The 17,047-nt window shown below is 36.5% G+C and overlaps 1 non-coding gene across 1 annotated transcript; it reads left to right on the top strand.

Annotated features, from left to right (window-relative positions):
* The first annotated feature begins 16,460 nt into the window (after positions 1-16,460).
* LOC138803991 (U6 spliceosomal RNA) lies at positions 16,461-16,563 on the top strand. Its single transcript, XR_011365116.1, has one exon. It is a non-coding gene; the product is annotated as a U6 spliceosomal RNA (small nuclear RNA).
* The last annotated feature ends 484 nt before the right edge of the window (positions 16,564-17,047 follow it).

Here is a 17,047-nt window from a genome sequence, read left to right as displayed (position 1 = left end):
CCCATGTAGTGACAATCTCTACTGCTTTTCTCTTTCTGCCAGCCACAGTTAAAAGTCAGCCACATCTTCCTCACATCTAATGCAAAGTCACTTGCAGACATGTGGAAAGTGGCTAAGCTCTTAAAACTGCCAATGAGAGAGAAGGCAATTCAAAGGTTACACTGGAATCACAGAAGAGAGAGATCACAGCTCAGCCACATGCTGACAATAGCCTATATTTGCCCATTAAAAATACATGCCTTTAGCTGGTGGCTCATGCCTGCAATCCTAGCTATTCAAGAGACTAAAATCTGAGGATCACAGTTCGGAGCCAGCCTAGTCAGAAAAGCCCACAACAATCTTATCTCCAATTAAGCACCAAATAAAAAGCCAGAAGAGGAGTTGTGGCTTAAGTAGACTACTAGACTTGAACAAAGAAGCTCAGGGACAGCACACAGGCCCTGAGTTCAAGCCCCAATACCAGTCCACACACACACACACACACACACACACACACACACACACACACACACACACACACTGTGTGTATATATATATATACACACACACATACACACATACTTTTAATTGTCTAACCACTATAATCAGTTTAATAATCCACTTTATGCTGAACATGCATTCCCACATCTTTAGAATTGAATTAAATTTATTAAGTTAATATAAAATTCTTATAAGTATTTCATGGAATTTCCTTTGCCCAACATTGTACTTTTCTTTCAAATTATTTTAGTCAACATTTTCTGAGTAACTCTTACAAGTTTAAGAAAGAAAAAACAAAGATAAGTAGTTTGATCTCTATACTTAAGTTAGCTTACATTCATTCCTTCAGGCTCCCTTATTGTGAGATTCTTAAGACAACTGAGTGTTAATCATTTTACAAATGCAGACTCAGAAAATGTAAATGATTTTAAATGACCACACAAAAATCTTGCCTAGCATCTTGACTGATGCTTCAGTATCTTCTATGATCGAGAAATTTTAAAACTCCCACATTATCTTTTCTTTTTCCAAAGCAGTAGAGTCAGCATCCTAGCAGTGCTATACAACACTAAGATAATTCATAGTATTGGTAATAGCAGTCATAAATCTAGTAGAAAGGTGAAAACTGGTGAAAAGTGGTGAGGGGGAGGTCAGTTTTACTACAATAGGATATGATGGTTAAGAATTATGGATTAAAATTTCCTCCAGGGGAAGACATTAAAAAAAAGTATACTAGTTATTGTTTAGGATCTGGCTCCTATGAGGCTTCTGAAACCAACCAAAATAATAAGATCTACAGATAGCTTAGTCCCAAGAATCAGAAACACTTTAATTCAAAGGACACAGTGTAAATGGAGCAGCATTAAGACACTAATAGAACATGAATGGTCTGTGAGTTCAGAAAGCCAAAAAAAATCAAGTTTAGATACTCATTAAAAATTATTGATGAGGGGAGAGGGGAGGCTGGGAAGGGATGTGAAGGGTAAACAAAAGGAGGAGGCTGCAATGCTTGGTAAGAAATGTATGCATTATCCTGCCCATGTAATTGTAACCCCTCTGTACAGTATGTTCACAAATAAAAAAATTATTGATGATACTAATATATATATTGTTACAATCTGAAACACCACTCTCCACAACCAAAAGCTAACATTTTGCTCCCTCTTTGAATCGTTCTTTTCTTCCATCAGTTTCTCTTGCAAACACACTCATCCCTCTGCCAATTTTTGCACTAGACACATTTCAAACATATTGTTACAAGTAAATCCAAGTAAATAATTCCAAAGAGTCAAAATCACTGGGCTGGGCCAATAGTTTTATTTAAAAAAACTACTGGGAAATAAAATGATCATCTTTACATGTTTCTCCCGAAATATTAGATGTGTTACCCCAAAAATGTTGACTGTCAATAGTCAATTTTAGATATGTATCTTCCTGAAATGTCATTTAATTAAAACATATGGAAGGAACTCCTAATGAATATAATAAATCAAGTATGTGCATTTAGCCAGGCATTCTAGCTCATATCTGTAATCTGAACACTGGAAAAACTGAAGCAAGAGGATCTCTACTTGAAGGTCATCCTGAGGTACATAGTGAGACCTTGTCTCAAAAAAAAAAAAAATTGGTGGGGCGCTGATGGTTCCTGGCTACTCAGGAGGCTGAGATCTGAGGATCACGATTCAAAGCCAGCCTTGGCAGAAAAGTCTATGAGACTCTTATCCCCAATAAACCACTAGAAAACCGGAAGTGGTGCTATAGCTCAAGCCATAGAGCACTTGCCTTGAGCTGAAGAGCTGAGGGACAGCGCCCAAGCCCAGAGTTCAAGCCCCACAACTGACCAAAAAAAAAAAAAAAAAAAAGGTTGTATTACTAATGTACCCTCTACAAAGTCTACTCATATGATCAAAGAGAAGACCTTTTACTTTGTTTTCTAGTTTTATTTTGTTTTTTTAAAGGTATGAAAAAATGAGATAAGATCACATATGTAGATGAGAAGTTGCAATGTGTTTGGAAATGTCAGTGAAGGAGGAAAGTAAATGGAGAAATGACCAGCAAATATATAGGCCTGCAGAGACAAGAGACAAGAAACAAGCTTGAGAGCCGGAGAAAACCTCAAGAATCATAAGAGAAGGACAGTTGGGGTTCTAAGATGAAAAACAAGGATATAGTGAGGGGCAGAGTTTAGATTGCCGTACTATACCATGTAATGTAACTATAACTATACTATAATCCCCTTACCAGAAGAAGCTAAACAACTAAACAAGAGGTTTAATCTCTTGGGAAACTGAATCAAGGACTTCAGATTTTAGGTATTATTCAAGAAGCATTAAGATACACAGCTAAAAAGGGTGACATCATATAAAAAACTATATAAATAAAATTTTCCTGCTGCCTTTTCCTAGAAGACTTACAACCAACCAAAGGGTACTTATCTACAGAAAATGGAAGAACACTTCCTGCAGATCTTGGAAAGTTCAAAGAGAAAAGATATTGTCATTTGGAGTGACCTAACCAATGGATGAGCAGTCTTTGGATTATCCCACAAAGAAGTCAATAAGCTTTACCCTGATCCATTTTTCATAATTATCTTTCAAATGTAAATAATAAAGCTTTACTAAACATAAATGGTAGAAACCAAAACAAATAGAAAAAAGATCAGAAACAACAAAGCCAGGTCTTATGGAAAGATGGCAACCATGAAACAAAAAGTGATACTCTTTAAAAAATGACAACAATCAGAAACATAATTAATTAATTAATTGAAAATATGGTGACTAAAATTAAAATTTAATTGGGAAGTAAAAATCACAGAAACTGAGAAATTCAAATTTTATCATGAAAGAAAATCTAAGATTAGAGGATCCATTCACAATTAGGTATAATAAATATGTTTTAAATTAATCATATATATAATATTTAACAAGTGCATTTATTGATGTATTAGAATGATACACAATATACATACATAAGAGCAAAAAATAGTTCATACCAGATCATAGAAATATTAACATGGAAATTTTCTAAAAGTGGCCTGATTCTCCAGATAAAAGATCCAGCCTAAAGCAGTGAACAAAAAAGTCTTGAGGGCTGGGAAGGTAGCTCAGTGGTAGAGCGCTTGCCTTGCATGCATGAGGTCCTGGGTTCGATTCCTCAGCACCACATAAGCAAAAAGAAAAAAGCGGAAGTGGTGCTGTGGCTCAAGGGGTAGAGTGCTAGCCTTGAGCTGAAGAGCTGAGGGACAGCGCCCAGGCCCAGAGTTCAGGCCCCAGGACCGGACCCAAAAAAAAAAAAAAAAAAGTCTTGAAAGGCAAATACAATCAATTGGAAGAAAAAAATAGCATACAAATTCTCAATAGCAAAAACAGAATCCAGAAGTAAGTAGTTATGTAAAGAAAATTATTTTTAATTAAATTCTGTAATTATGCTAGATACCTAAAAACTAATGAGTAGATAAAGTAAATTTGATAGATATACACGTAAAGGATTATAATTCGGCCATGAAAAGAATGAAATTATTTTATTTTCTTAGAAATGAATGGAAACAGGGCTGGGAAGGTGGCTTAGTGGTAGAGTGCTTGCCTTGCATGCATGAGGCCCTGGGTTCAATTCCTCAGCACCACATAAGCAGAAAAAAAAAAAAAGCCAGAAGTGGCGCTGTGGCTCAAGTGTTAGAGCACTAGCCTTGAGCTGAAGAGCTGAGGGACATGCCCAGCTCAGAGTTCAGACCCCACGACCAGACCCCCCCGCCAAAAAAGAAATGAATGGAACCATAGGCCAAGCTCAAAAAGAAAACAAACATCACATTTCTACTCACATTGCAGAATCTAGACCCAAAATACTACTACTAACAAAATATTATTAATGAGTGTAAAAGGGAAACTATCTGGAACAAATTAGTAGGAGAGGAAGGGAAAAGGAGAAGGCACTAGGGAGTGAAGAGGATAGAAGTAAGTATATTGTGTGTATATATATGCATATAGAGATATAGATATATAAATTAAAAGGAAACCCACCAAATAGTGTTGGAAAAAGTAGAGGCAGAAAATAAGGAACTTAGATACTATAAAAGAAGGGGTTAACTGGCTCAAAATACATTGTAGTACAATGTAACCCCCTTGTAGTATGATTGTATGCCAATTAAAAAATAAAGATAAAAATATACATACCCAGTAAAGTTATTGGTCAAGCATAAGGATAAAAGACATATTTAGATGGGTAAAAATTCCTAAAATTTATCTCAAAGTGCATCCTTTATAGTACACTACTAGAAAATGCTATCAAGAGAAGGCACTGCACACGAGAGCATTGTGAAGGAATATTCCATGCTGACGAACAGCTGCGCCCAGTCGAACAGAGCAAGTGATTCTGCCAGGAATCAGGAGAGGGGGCCATCCAGGAAGATAATAGATATGCATATTTGGAACTATGTGTGCTTTGGGGAAGAATATTAACAAGATGTGACAGATCTTGGAGGATTTGGCAAAAGTAGAATAAACAATAAAACCTAGGACAATGAACACTATGAGGAAACTGTTATCTAGAAAAATGAAGGAAAGCCAGTATAAAATGGCTCAGCAGTAACTGACACTTACATGGCCATAAGAAGGTATGCACAGATCACTGATTTAACTACAAAATTGCATCCATTTTTAAAAATGAAACTAGATAGACAATTAGTAATAAGTTTATGGTTCCTAAGTAAAAAGTAGTAACAGAGGGAAAGGGTGACTTTGTCCAAAAAAGAACTATTCTTTACCTGATTTATGTAACTAGCTCCTCTGTATCACCTTTACAATAAAAATTTAATTTTTAAAAATTTTTTTACTCCAGGGGCTGGGAAGGTTGCTCAGTGGTAGAGCGCTTGCCTTGCATGCATGAGGCCCTAGGTTCGATTCCTCAGCACCACATAAGCAAAAAGAAAAAAGCCAGAAGTGGCACTGTGGCTCAAGTAGTAGAGCGCTAGCCTTGAGCTGAAGAGCTGAGGGACAGCGCCCAGGCCCAGAGTTCAGGCCCCACGACCGGACCCCAAAAAAAAATAGTAATAATAATCAGTAGAGCTATAAGAAAACCAGATAATTTTAAAGATATATCTAGGCTAAGCTTTTCATTGTATAAATGATCTATTGGAATCTAAGACTGTGAAGTATATTTAAGTTCACATAGCTAATTAGTGGCAGAGATAGGCTTAAACTTCCCAGTTCCCCTGAAACTAGATTGGTTGTTTTTGTCCTATAGTATACAATTCAGGCTAATAGAAAAATTCAGGTTAATAATGCCAGTACCTAATTCCAAACAGGCCTTCCACATCTCAGTAAAGCTACATGACTTGCCCAAGGTCATATATCAAGTGTTAGCAGAGGCAAAACTAAACTTCACAAGAGTATAGGCAACCAAAGAATGAGTGTTGAACTGAAAATGCAGAACTGAATGAAAGTCACAAAAAGCTAAAAGGTATTCATTGGGAACTAAGCTGTCTGCCAAATAACAGATGATCAATTCATATAATTTGACTATCTGTCTAAAATTCCTGTTAACATACAGAAAAGTCTTCAAAACCATCCACACAAACCAACAGTTAAGAAGAGTCAGCCACAGAATTTCTCTTGAAAATAGGATGTAAGAATTTGATTTAATTGACTCAAAAGAGGGTGTACAAAGAAGGACAGAAACAAAGGGGAAAAGGCATGTTCCAGTGACTGATAAGTATGTCAAGAAAGAGTGTCTGAACTTAAATCTGTCTAACCTATTGCAAGATATCTAATAGGCTTTCCTATCTTTTCTTTCTTTGGAGGATTATTAAAAGAAATGAGTGTATGGGGTACATAAAATGATAAAGGGACTTGTCTCCATTCTGCACAGGAAATCACTTGCTATCGCTTTCCTTCAGGAAAAAAAAAAGAACAAAAGCTTTTATAAAAATACAGCTGTGTTGGGCTGGGTGTGGATCAGTGGTAGAGCATATGTTTAGCACATGCCCACACCCCCCCCCCCAACTTCCAGTCCCAGCAGCAGAAAAAGAAACAAAACAACAAAAAAACATTTTTAAATTAACTTGAATAACTTAAAAAGACAATGACACCCACCTATTTTATTTTCAGAAGTCATATAATGTTCCCTTAATTGATTAATTCTAAATTCCTGAAGATTGAATCACAGCGCTGTGTTATATCATCTCAAAACCAAATATACCAACTTTAAGAAAAGTTATACACTTAAAAATAGTGCCACTAAACACATGCTTGTGATTTTGAGACATATGATTGTTTTGGTAGTAAGAACATTCTAACTACTACAATCAAACTCTTACAGCATTATCTACCTATAAAGCAGATCTAAAAAAAAAATGGTATCTTTAGTTAAGCTCATCTCACAGACTATGTTTAAAGAAAAAGTCATAATAAGAAAAGCAGGAAGTACTTGAAAAACAAAAGCTCTCAAGCAAAATAAACTATTCATAAGAACAATAATATACTAGCTTTTAGAAAGCTGCTTGGAGTCCTGACACAGGAAAATATGTTTATGTTTACAAGGAAAAGAGCATGAAAGAGAATTATGGACCCTTCTCACACAGGAGAAAATAAGAGAAAGAAGAAGAAGAAAAAGAAGAGGAAGAGGAGGAGGAGGAGGAGGAGGAGGAGGAGGAGGAGGAGGAAGAGGAGGAGGAGAAAGAAAAGAAAGAAAGGAAGTGGCGCTGTAGCTCAAGTGGTAGAGCGCTCGCCTTGTGCTGAAGAGCTGAGGGACAGTGCCCAGGCCCAGAGTTCAAGCCCCATGACCGACAAAAAAAAAAAAAAAAAAAAAAAAAAAAAAAAAAAAAAAAAAAAAAAAAGAAAAGAAAGAAAGAAAGAAAGAAAGAAAGAAAGAAAGAAAGAAAGAAAGAAAGAAATCTAACAAATGATAGCCAGGGCCCACAAATCCCTGATAACATGACATTCTACTTATTAAAAACATCAGTCTTGGAAGACTCCAGGCACAGTAATTTTTAAAATGTACACAAGTAAATTTAAAACAGGCTTATGATTTTTCTTATTGTAAGTCCCTCACCCATATTTCTCTGCAAAATGAATGTGGAATTTCAAATGAAATGAAAAAGGAATCAACATGAACATTGCTGAAAAAGTTTTCCCTTTTTTAATTGGAATATAATCTGAAAGTCTTTCCACACATGAAGAGGATACATTACTTTAATAGGAAAATTGTTCCAAGATAAACAGAGAAAATGTTAAATCTACACTTAGAGGCATGTGTGAAAGGTTAATTTATCTGAACCACTTGGTAGCAAACATTTTAGGATCAGGTTTATGGGCTCATTCTTTTTTTTTTTTTTTTCTTTTTTTTTTGGTCCGGTCGTGGGGCCTGAACTCTGGGCCTGGGCGCTGTCCCTCAGCTCTTCAGCTCAAGACTAGCGCTCTACCACTTGAGCCACAGCACCATTTCCGGCTTTTTTCTTTTTGCTTATGTGGTGCTGAGGAATCGAACCCAGGGCCTCATGCATGCAAGGCAAGAGTTCTACCACTGAGCCACCTTCCCAGCCCCTATGGGCTCATTCTTTATCACTGGACACAGTCCTTTCATTTGTGGGAAGTATACAATGTAGTGTCAAAAGAACTGGACCAAGAGCCAACAAACCCATTCTCTACAACTGAGTCCTAGCTGCCTTATTGTCTCTTGGACCCTTCATTTGTTAAACAATAAAAAAACATTGGCCTTCCATGAAAATTACTGGGAGACTCAAATTTCCAAATGAGGTAAAACATGAAACTCACCTTACGAACTACAAAGCCCCGTCCAATTGTGTCAGCTTCTGTAAGTTGTTCTCTACGGTGCTACACAAGGGCGCCGCAGGGCCATGTGACTTTAGACAACCATAGCAGAAGCCCAATAGACCCCACATTGACTGTCCGTCGGGGCCAGTAACTTCATAGCCTTTTGTTTTATGCTTAGGTAAGGTAAGAGATCACATACTTGTGGAGCCTTTCAAAACCCCAGACTTACACTGCCTTCACATTATCGCTAAAACTCAGCATTCCATCATTTAGTTTAAAAGTCTGGGAATGGAGTAGGGAAGGGGTAATTCCCTCTAATAAGAGTACCTGTGAAACACTTCACATTTTGTTTGTATCAGTCATGACATATGACAAAGGTCCTTTGTCCTTATTTGAGTGCAGTAGTTAGAATTTTCTTACCACCAAAACACTCACATTTTTCAAAATCAGAAGCACGTGTTCAGTGGCACTATTTTTAAGGAATATAAGAAAAATACAAATGGCATTATTTTCCCTGCCAGCACTCATATAGTGCATACATAATCTGATCGGTCTTTGTTATCCAGCCTATCAGAGAGAACGTGAATCTGAAAAATCACTAACATCCTTTTGTGATTGTTGTTCAGTATCATGTTAATAGGAGGAATGTTTATAATTTTTTAAAAAGAAGACCAAAGGAGGGAATGAAAACAAAGGAATTAAATACAAATGGTGGGATCTTAGACAGATTGGCTTCTGACTGAAAAATTTGACACACACCTAAAGTCAGTTATGGTGGGTAGCACTTTTGCTAAGTGGAGATAAGACTAAGCAGTGGAATTTTGGCATCTCTGACTATATAATGAATAGATGTAATAGGAGAATTAAAAATGAAAGGTTAAGTCTTCACTGAGAAACACCCTCCCCAAACTCAAGGCTGGCAGATATCATCAGCAACAGCCCTGACTATTTTTAATGGCTAGGAGGATGCTAAAGGAAATGTCAATCGCTAAGATTATCCCGTCTCCTCCGCATAAATAATAACATCATTACCGACAGATTCTTGGCTCAACCAACCTTCTTTTAAACATGCAGACTAGTCAAAATGAAATACTTATTAGAGAAAGATTGGAAAGGGTAAAACTGGAAATGATCACTCAAAATAAAGGGGGGGGAAGCCTCATTAAAGGGAGAAAAAAAATATGGGCATTCAGAGCTAGCCAGACACCAAAAATCCCTATGAATAAACAGCAAAGCAGCAATACGGTGTTGATATGATTGCCTTCGAGGGTGCCATGACTCAAAGGAAATCACTGAAGAAGCTGGTGCCAACCCCCTAGCACACACTCAGAAGGTTTGTAGATGCCCAGGCACCCCAGAGGGTTGACAATATTAGATCCAGTGGGAACATTTCCTGTGACTTATGATCAGCGTATGTGCCCTGAAACCCCAAGACTGCCTACTGCTCATTATTTTTATGCTAACTCTTTTGCTGCAAAAGTTTCTCTCATTCACACGAATGCCTAATCTTTCAGAGTCATCCTGAAGTATCGATGGCAATTATGACACAATTTAATTTCTAAAGTTCATTGTTATGATTAAAAAAGAGTGGTAATTTTACAAGTTTAAAATTTATTAGTTTCATATGAAAACATCTGTTCATTTTATCAAGTGTCCTTTAATCCTGTATTATTAAAAAACATAAATAAAACATCCAATTATTTTTCTCTTTAAGATTTGTTGTTTTCTACTTTTTCTTCCAACTAAAATGCCTTTGTAACTCATTCCTGGGCTCAAACTTAATACACTGACTGTAATTTTCTTAGCTGAACATTCTTAAATTACTTCTTGTTGAGCTAAGTCTTTTTTAAAAGTAAAGATGAACATTAGGATGTGTACTTTGTAAACATTAACATAAATTAATCACATTTTTCTACAACCATTTAAGCCAGAATAGCCTCTTATTTACTTGTTTGAGCACTATGGATTTTTAAGAAGGTATCATTTTTGAATTATCCATACGGGTGTCTTTACGCTTCTCAAGTAAAATTAGAACTCATTAAGTTCTCCTGGGAATATGGTTCAAATCATTTCCTCCTAAGATACATTAGAATCAGAGAACCTCAAGGTAAATTTCTGTCATTGATGTGTTCCCAGTGCCTCTAGAGCATCATGACTTTGAGTTTGAAGGATTCACTAGTTCTTTACTATCTGTAGTAGATAATCAGAGAGAAACTGTTGACTATTAAGTTAATGATCTTGCCCACATCTTTCAGCCATATGTTATATGATGCTGATTCCTGGGTTATAGATGATTAATCCAGAGGCAAGCAACAGCCTATCAGCAGCTAATTCTTAGGTTCACCAACAACATTACAAAGTGACCTTGATTCAAAAAATGTTACTTAAAGATACACTGGGATAATCAAATTCTCATTTTGGAGAATTTGAATTAGGACATACAGAAAGAGTTAAGCAATTAAGAACAGGAACCAAGGCTGAAATTTAGCACAAAAAGAAATAGACCATTTCAGACAAGAGAGACCAAAACATAAAAAAGGTCAAAGTTATGAGAAAAAACAGATACTGGATGAGTAGCAATAAGATACAAAGCAATGATAGGATAGAAGATAAAGAGACCTTTCTCTCTAATGCCTAGACATAAAAGGACACATGGAGAATTACTGAGGTATATTGCTAGCTAAGTAGGAAAGATGCATCACCTTCTGGTGCTGCACATTCAAAATAGCCATTAAGCTCTAGTCTCTGCAGTTTCCATTCTTTCTATTTTCATGAGGCTTTCTTTAATATAGATCTACACAAAAACTCTATACCTGCATTGGTTTGAGTGCTCCTTGGAACCCAAGAGACTAACTTTGTATTTGCTCTGATCTGTTCTAAGGTTACCTTTGCCCTTAGTGGCTTTTCCAAAATCACATTATCTGTCCTTGCCTGTGCCCCTTCCCTCTTATTCCCATAATATTCTCCTCAAAATCTTTATCTCAATATCATATATTTATCATAATATCTACATTACTTCACATTATATGATCCTCTTCCCTAGATAGCCTGTAAGAGGCACAAAATGCCTTGGTCATCTTTCTTGTCATTAAAGTCTTAGTGCCCAAGAACTAGTAGCACTGATATTTATGAATTTATTGAACAAATGAGGGAATCTACTCCATATTTTAATATTTAAACTCTTCCCGATAACATATGAATATACTAAGCTTGGAAGTAAGCATTACAAACATAATCAAATTCAAAAATAAGCAAAAATTTAAGCAGATTCCTCACAAATGCAAATATACAAATGGCCAATAAGTATATGACAAGGCAATTAATATCAATAGTCATCAGAGGAAATTAAAACCACAATAAAATATCATGATAGAATGATCAGAATGTCACAAATATGGAAAAACTAGCAATACTAAACACCCAGAAGACTCCATTAATAAGTATGTGAAAGAATTTATAATATCCTAAAGAATGAAAATGTACAAAATGAATAAGAAATACAACATTTACTTACTTACTTACTTATTTATGTATTTATTTTTGTCAGTCATGGGGCTAGAACTCTGGGCCTGAGCACTGTCTTTAGCTCAAGGCAAACACTACCACTTAAACTACAGCACCACTTCAGGTTTTCTGGTTGTTTATTGGAGATAAGATTCTTATGGACTTTCCTGCCTGGGCTGGATATGAACTGCAATCCTTAGACCTCAGCCTCCTGAGTAGCTAGCATTATAGGTGTGAGCCACCCATGCCAGGCAAATTATTTTGAAACAAGAAAAAAATAATTTAATAAAAGATTTTGTTTATTCATCTTATTTATTTTTTGGTAGTGCTCTAAACCCAACACAAGGCCTTGTACTTGCAATGAGCTATATCCTCAACCCCATGATTTTTCTTTTCAATAACTCAAAACTAGAAATAACTAAAATATCTATCAACTGTAGGTCAAATACATAATACATACAAATGTATACATAACCACATTTATTTGTTTGTTTGTTCTTGTTGGTCATGGGGCTTGAACTCAGGGTCTGGGTGCTGTGGCTGAGCTTTTTTCCTAAAGTCTAGTGCTCTACCACTTTGAGCCACAGCTCCATTTCCAGTTGTTGGGTTTTTTTGTTAGTTGTTTTTTTTCTGGTGATTAACTGAAGATAAGAGTCTCACAGACTTTCCTGCCAGGGCTGGCTTTAAACATCGATCCTTAGATCTCGGCCCCTTGAGTAGTTAGGCTTACAGATACGAGCCCCCAGTACTTGTCTATTAAAACACATTTAATAATCATAATACATTTATGGAAAAGATGACAGAGCAATTAAAAATTAACTACGAATATTTGCATCACCACGACTTACTTAATGATTTGATAATGAATACAGCAGGTAATATAGTGTAGTATTACTTTTAAATGAAATGCAAACTAAACAAAAGCTAACACATAATAACCATGGAATAATGGTAACAGCATTAGTGTAAGGGTGGCTAGCGGAAGGGAACTCTGGAATACTGGGTATGCTGTAAGACTTGATTCATTGAACTATATCTTTAAGATGCAAACACATTACATGTATGCTATGCTTTAACTTTTTTTCTGGTCCTGGGCTTGAACTCAGTGCCTGGGTTTTGGGTTTATTGGGGTGAGGGAGGAGATTGCTCAAGGCTAGTTCTCTACCATTTGAGCCACAGTTCCACTTCTCAGTGATTAATTGGAGATAAGAGTCTCACAAACTTTTTCTGCCCAGGCTAGCTTTGAACCATGATCCTCTGATCTCAGTTTCCTGAGTATGTAGAATTATAGGCATGAACCCATCAGCACCCAGCTTGCCTTAACTTTAAAAAGGAAAAATCAGCACTGGACTAGAAAGAACATATTTTTTTTCCTAGGAAATGTACTCTTGTTAGTATGTTTACAGATTTGGTTCATATATGAATATATAAACCTTATCAACTGTGCTCTGCTACAAAACATTGTTTTTCACTGGACACTGACGAACATGAACTATACTACTGATGGGCAGAGATGGGAGAAACTGAGGGAACAGAAAGTGTTGTATGAAAGGAAATGTACTCATTACTTGACTCATTTAATTGGAATTCCTCTGTACATGCAGTAACTTTCAATCACAATAAAGTAAATTAACTTTAAAAAGTTTTTTTGTTCAAAAAATGGTACCTAGTCCTAAAAACCAAACTGTAATGAGTTGGGAAGATTGGGGTTAGAAGACCTGTATTCTCTTAGTATATAAATGTGGTTAATCTAATGAATCTGATTTTCAACTTTCTTCACTCATATTTTGCTGCTGTAATTAGAAAAAATAAATAAACAAGGCTAGAGAGTGCCATAAGGTTATAATGCTAAAAAGAAAATGAAGTCAAGAAAGGAAATGGAGCCGGGTGCTGGTGACTCAGGCTTGTAATTCTAGCTACTCAGGAGGCTGATATCTGAGGAGGGTTGTCGAAAGCCAGGCCAGGCAAGAAAGTCTGTGAGACTCTTATCTCCAATGAAAAAGCAAAACACTGGGAAGAGGAGCTGTGACTTAAATGGTATAGTTCTAGCCTTGAGTGAAAAAAAGTGCCAAGGTTCTGAGTTCAAGCCTCAGTATTGGAAGATGGAAAAGGAGAAGGAGGAAAAGACAATGAAGAGATATTTATTTCCATGAAAAGCCATTAGGAGGTTTTGAATGTGACATAATCTTATTTGTGATTTTTTAAAGTTTTAAACCAAGGCAGGGGAAAACAAAAACAAAAACCGTAAAGGAAGCCACGTGAGGAAGCTGCTACAATAATAATCCAAGACAGTTTAGACTAAAGTGGTAACTATAAAGAAAACTATGGTAGAAAAGTAAGAGTGAAGAATGAATAAGGAAAGTTAATTGTTCAGATTAATTAACTTAAATTCTGCGTGTAGGTTGAAGACAAACATATCAGAATGTGCTGATAAATTTGGTGTGGGACATGAGAAAGAAGTCAAGGATAACCCCAAAATTTCTCACTTGAGCAGCTAGAAAGAAAACTGGTTTGGAAAGGAGGACTGGAACTTCTGGATATGACAATCATGAGGTGCCAATCAGACGTTCAAATGAAAATACACAATAGACAGGTGAATATTAGAAGTTACTAAGGTTGGTGTGGCATCTTGGGCCCTAAGTCATGGTGTCAACAACCTTCTATTAACTCCATTCAGTAGGCACTCAATAAACATTTGCTTTTCCTCCTTAATATTAATTACTTTCATAATTACTATGAGAAAGACAATAGCACAAACCTAAAAGGGAAGGCCTCTTGACAAATGAAAGGTTGACTATTCTATTTGTCCTTTATTGTTAAACCAACTCCATTTCAATTTACATGCAAGTTCGAACAGCAAAATCAACAGTGAAAGAAAAGAGTGACAGAGACACAGGTGAAGAATTCATGGGAAAGGCAGGGAGGGAAATATGTGCAGGTCTATTGGCTTGTCTATGATAGATATAATAAAATCTAGACAAGGGCTCCAGGAATCATTGGGAAATATATAGCAAATGCTCTGAGGCACCACTTTGGGAATCTTACCCAACAAGAGCCCTAATGGACTTGGCACTGACACATGTAGAAGGAAAGAAAGCAGGTTCTAGCTAGGCATTCCCAGGCTACTTAGCATACTGACTCTGAGCCTTAAATGCTAAGTTCCTGGACTGCTAAGGTAAATTCTAACCAGCTTAATCAGCTAATCCCAATTGAGATATGGCAACTGATGGATGGGATAACTGTACTGTCCCATTAACTCCTACAGTATTTATATTTTAAATTCAGTTTGAGTCATGTATAGCTGAACCTGATGAGACACTACACTCCCTTCCACCCTGAAATCCCAGCACCATAGGTGTCACCAAGGTATCTACCTAGGATATTTGAGATTTATTCCTGTCTTCAGCCTAGAAATTAATGTACGTCTTAGGTAGGACTGTAAGTGTCTGAATGCTAAATCTAACCATTTCTGATAACAAGTTTGGGGCTTTCTGGTCATTCTGGTTCTATCGCTATTATTCATGACTTAACAACAATAATACTAATTTGAGATATTTGTCTAATGTTTCCCATTTTTAAAGGATGAAAAAATCAGCTATATATAATGAAGAATGAAGGAATGCATTTCTCCTTTCTGAAATAAATGTAATTGTTTTCAATGTGGACTAGAATTTCAATGTATTAATTAATCTTAGCTATAATGGGCTACATGGGGTGGTTCTTTGTTTTCTCTCTCTCTTTCTCTCTCAAAGGCAGTTTGTGAAATAATGAATTTTGGATCAGATTCATATCATACAAAAAATTAGCATGGAGCCGGGCGCCGGTGGCTCATGCCTGTAATACTAGCTACTCAGGAGGCTGAGATCTGAGGATCGTGTTTCAAAGCCAGCCCAGGCAAGAGAGTCCATGAGACTCTTATCTCCAATAAACCACTAGAAAACCGGAAGTGGCACTGTGGCTCAAGTAGTAGAGCACTCACCTTGAGCTGAAGAGCGCAGGAACAGCGCCCAGGGCCAGAGTTTAAGCCCCACCACCGACAAAAAAAAAGAAAGAAAGAAAGAAAAAGAAAGAAAGAAAGAAAGAAAGAAAGAAAGAAAGAAAGAAAGAAAGAAAGAAAGAAAAAAAGAAAGAAAGAAAAAAAGAAAGAAAGAAAGAAAAATTAGCATAAAGAAAGAAAAATTAGCATGGGACCCCTTATAGGACCAAAATAATTCCTTAAAATTAAAAAGAACATTTCAATAATCTGCACTTTGATTTTTACAAGGTGAATGAATATTCTGTCAGTCATTTTAAAATGCATTCTGCTTGGTGTTTCTGTCCTCTAACACTGTGTTAGTGTTTCTGTTCCTGTGAAAAAATGCCTGGGAAAATCAAACTAAAGAAGGAAAGACGGAGTTTTGTTTATGGCTTCAGAGCTTTCAGTCCATGGTCAGTTGTCTCTATCACTTTTTAGCTTTTGGCAAAGCAAAACCATTGTGACAGACAGACATTGGGGAGGAAAACTGATCACATCTTAACAGGGAGAGGGAAGCAGGAAGGGGTCAGAGATATGCAAAATACCACCATATACCCTTCAAAGGCATGCCCCAGTGATCCACTTCCTCTAAGAAGATTCTATCAGTTATGAACTCATTCAGTTATGAACTCATCAGTGGGTTAACCCATTGGGAAACCATAATAGACACCACAGTTAAAAATGACTTTGAGTGTTCACTTTGGCAGTGCACATACTAAAACTGGAATGGTACAGAGAAGAAGGGTATAGTCCCTGTACAAGGAAGATATGCAAATCGGTGATGCATTCCATATTTTTAAAATATGCTAGCTAGGAGGCAAAGGAAAAAGAAACATTTATGCACTGTCTGTGGGAATGTACATTAGTACAGTATATATTTCCACTATAGACGTCAAGATGGAAGATCTTTAGTAAATCCAAAATAGAACATGATCCAGCCATACCTTTTCTGAATATATACTCAGAAGAATCAAAGCAATCTCATTCTAGAGATACCTGCATACTCATGTTTATAATAGTTCTTTTGCAATAGATAAATTATATGATATTAGCCTAGGTGTCCATTAACAGATGAATGGATTAAGAAAATGTGGTAAATACACATCATGGGATTTTATTCAACCCAAAAGAATGGAATTATGCCATAGTGCAGGAAAATGAATGGAGACTATCCTATTCAGTAAAATAAGCCAGAGTGAGACTCTGAAAGACAAGGGTCACGTGGTTTCTCTCCTTTATTCATATGTTGGGAAGCAGGCTCATGAAAGTAAAAGGGGGGCTC

This window comes from Dipodomys merriami, unplaced genomic scaffold (assembly GCF_024711535.1).
Source record: "Dipodomys merriami isolate MVZ:Mamm:240054 unplaced genomic scaffold, mDipMer1.0.p SCAF_35, whole genome shotgun sequence".
Taxonomy (NCBI): domain Eukaryota; kingdom Metazoa; phylum Chordata; class Mammalia; order Rodentia; family Heteromyidae; genus Dipodomys; species Dipodomys merriami.
This window is presented reverse-complemented; position numbering and strand designations above follow the sequence as displayed.